This window comes from Muntiacus reevesi, chromosome 7 (genome assembly GCF_963930625.1).
Source record: "Muntiacus reevesi chromosome 7, mMunRee1.1, whole genome shotgun sequence".
Lineage (NCBI taxonomy): Eukaryota > Metazoa > Chordata > Mammalia > Artiodactyla > Cervidae > Muntiacus > Muntiacus reevesi.
Genome location: NC_089255.1, coordinates 3,003,870 through 3,007,680, shown reverse-complemented (window position 1 = coordinate 3,007,680; position 3,811 = coordinate 3,003,870). Strand labels below are relative to the sequence as shown.

Genomic DNA, 3,811 nt, shown 5'->3' with positions numbered 1-3,811 from the left:
GTTTTTGGTGATTAGCAATAATCTTTTGTCAAGATGTATGCTTGACTGTACATAGCCCCTAGCCAAAAGTCAGGTATAAACTGGTTTCTCCCCTACCTTTGCAGAGCAGTTTTCTCAGAGCTAAGTGATTGCCTCTTGGGCTATAGTCTTCAGGAAGACCCTGAATAAAATTTAAAATTCACACTCTTAAGCTGTGTATTTTCCTTTAAGTCAAGACAAACACTGAAAACAAAACAGAGTCACTCAATGCCTCTGCTCACAAGAAATACAGAAATGCATGAGGCACAAGGAGAACTGTCTGCTAGCATATACAGGTTTTGTTTTTCAGTTCATTCTTCTCAAGAAGCATACTGAGTATCACTTCAGTCAGTTCAGTCACTCAGTCATGTCCGACTCTCTGTGACCCCATGAACCACAGCACGCCAGGCCTCCCTGTCCATCACCAACTCCCAGAGTCCACTCAAACCCATGTCCATTGAGTCGGTGATGCTATCCAACCATCTCATCCTCTTTTGTTCCCTTCTCCTCCTGCCCCCAATCCCTCCCAGCATCAGGGTCTTTTCCAGTGAGTCAGTTTGCATGCAACCACTCAATTCAAAACTGCTAGTCATCTGGAACTTCTTTCCCTAATTTCCCATTGAAAAGTAAGGACCAGAATATCCAAATTATATGCTGTACTTAACAAGGACTCAGAAATGCATAGAAACCTCACTGAGAAATTTGGTCCAAGACAACAGTCCCCAAATTCTAACTCCTGGGAGAGGGCTTTGGAGTTCACAGTGATAGGCAGTACACAGTCATTTTAAGAAATCATCTGTTTTTCACTCGTGTGTAAAGAACAATGTCTTCTGAACTTTGGTGAATAATCTAGTTCAGTTGCCAGGCTACTTTCAAACTATCTCATTTCAAAGATTAGTATGCATCATGAAAGCAAAAACAGCATTTTCCTCATTCCTTTTGTCTGAAAACAAAGAGAAACATTTTTGCTTGAGAGAGGTGGTTTAATTCCAAATAAAAGGAATTTCTACATAGTGTGGGGGAAAACTGAGGGAGCTCATCCCCTTCAAGAAATTATGTCAGTGCTCGCTTCGGCAGCACATATACTAAAATTGGAACGATACAGAGAAGATTAGCATGGCCCCTGCGCAAGGATGACACGCAAATTTGTGAAGCGTTCCATATTTAAAAAAAAAAAAAAAGAAATTATGTCAGTGAATTTCTTCACATTAGAAAAACCCATGGGTAAGAAATGCAAAATAAGTTATGTGTGTTAATTCCCTTCAGTCATGTCCGACTCTTTGTGACCCATGGACTGTAGCCCGCCAAACTCCTCTGTCCATGGGATTCTCCAGGCAAGAATACTGCAGGGGGTTGCCATTCCCTTCTCCAGGGTATCTCCCTGACCCAGGTATTGAACCTGGGTCTCTTATGTCTGCTGCATTGGCAGATGAGTTCTTTACCACTGTGCCACCTGGGAAACCCAAAATAAGTTGCACAGAACACTTAAATACTAAGGGAAGTTATACCGAACCATGAAATGAGCTCTAATGTGACATTAAATATATACATACTAAGCTAATTCGTAACTGGTTTCTTAACTCTTATGATTATATTCTGATCTCTGAAAGTGGGATTTAATATGATGAAACACAATGGGATTCTTCTTAATGAACTGCTCATATTATATTTTTTTCTGTTCTTTTATAACCAGGTAAAAGAATGACTATCAACTAAAGAATCTAAAGATTTAGAATAAAGTTGCTGCCAAATATACAGACTCAGGATGCTCTAAAGGTATGCCCCACAGAGAAACTCCCCTAGCAAGACCTCTATGATTTATTTACTCCTAGACAGTTCTCAACTTTGTTTTCACATGAGGCAATAGAGAGTCTACATTTTTAGTGAAAGTGAATATCTGAGCACTTATTGTGCATGCAAGAATGCTCAGTCACGTCTGACTCTTTGTGACCCCATGGACTATTGCCCACCAGGCTCTTATATCCATGAAATTTCCCAGGCAAGAATACTGGAGTGGGCTGTCATTTCCTACTCCAGGGGATCTTCCTGACTCAAGGATTGAACTCACGCCTCTTGTGTCTCCAGCGTTGGCAGGTGGATTCTTTACCACTGTGCCACTTATTAAAGTGCAGCACTTATTAAATATTACACATATCAACCCATGTGTCTGAAAGCCACCCTATGAAGATGGTTGGTCCTTCCCATGTTCAGACAGGGACACAGATGCAACCTGGCCACGTTCCAGTGCAGGGAACGGTGCAGTTTGGATTGGAGCCCAAAGTCTGCACTCTCAGCTCTATACCACTGCCCTCAGGAGCAGTGGCCCATATTCCCTACCTAGTGGACAACAGTCAGAATCAACCCCCAAGGTGTTCAGCATTTTCACAATACATTTCCAGAATTTAAAAATGTCAAGGGTTTTCTCACTTCAATTTGTTGTGGCTGTCATTTGTCATACTATATAGTTAAAGAGTGTTTATTGACTTATTAAGGCTGTCAGTTTCCCACCTTTGGTTGACATGGGCAGAAAAAATGTAGTTTTAAAATCCTGCCTATAACTCTTCTAAAGTGCTGAAGCACCCACTAGCTAGTAGCAGAAGGAAGACATCTACATTTCAGTCCAATCTAGTCATTTGTCTGTCTGAGATCATACTCTGAAGTATCTCTTGAAGAAACTCATTGATCCCTCCTGGGATCATACTGAAGATACAGCCAAACATCTACTGGGGACTCTCAGGCTCAGACCAAGGCCAGGCTTTCAGAACTCCTCCTCTACCCTTGTCCTCAGATGGGGTGCTGCTCATGACAATGGGCAAAAGGATCTAATAATCTGAGTGGTGTCCTCTTGCTTCTCTAGATCAACTGCACTACTCAGACTGGCCACTTCTCCCTCTGCCACCACTTACAACACAAACACACCCCTGGTATAGTCTGTAGCTTGGTCTCTTTGGCTTGTTCTGGGCCTAGCATTACTTGTTGGCTTACTTGGCCCCTGGAAGTGTGTGTCTCTTGTATGATCCTGGCCCACGGGTTCTGCCTTGCAACCTTCAGCTACATGGTAACTTCTCCCCCACTCTCCCCTATTCAAACCTAGAGCAAATGGCAAAATTTTCTGTCATTCCAAAAGAATATTGGAAGCGTCTGGTTCTTGTCTAGGCCATGAACCAAAGGTGAGTGAGAAAACCAAGCTTAGCCCCTCTTTTACAACTAAAACCACTAAGTCACCAAGTTTAATTTGATGTTGTCTTTCCCACAAATAGGGGCTTCCCAGGTGGCATAGTGGAAAAGAACCCACCTGCCAATGCAGGAGATATGGGTTCAATCCCTGGGTCAGGAACATCCCCTGGAGAAGGAAATGGCCACCTACTCCAGTATTCTTGCCTGGGAAATCCCATAACAGAGGAGCCTGGGGGGCTACAGTCCATGGGGTCACAAAAGAGTCAGACACAACTACTAAACAGACACAAGACTAAACAACAACAACTTCCACAAATTAGGTTGTAACTTAGAAAAATTAATCCCTTACTCCCACACCAAAATGCCAATCAGGGATCTTGTCATTTCCTTTAGATTATTTAACATATTTTAGCCCAGAGAGGAGAGACTGGGATGTCTCTCATTCTCTACTGTCAACTTAAAAAATATTCACAACATAAAAGTTGAGGGTTATCTTTCATTTGGCAGGAATTTTTAGGACTTCAAGCCTGGAAGGTAGCATCTCAAGTAACACTGAGAGAACTGCTCTGAGGAGTTGAAGGGGGAGCTAGGATATATATGAGTTTTGCAACAAAGG

The 3,811-nt window shown here is 42.4% G+C and overlaps 1 non-coding gene across 1 annotated transcript; it reads left to right on the top strand.

Moving 5' to 3' along the window:
• Window positions 1–1,079: 1,079 nt before the first annotated feature.
• Window positions 1,080–1,186, top strand: LOC136172691 (U6 spliceosomal RNA). The gene has a single exon (XR_010664045.1). It is a non-coding gene; the product is annotated as a U6 spliceosomal RNA (small nuclear RNA).
• The last annotated feature ends 2,625 nt before the right edge of the window (window positions 1,187–3,811 follow it).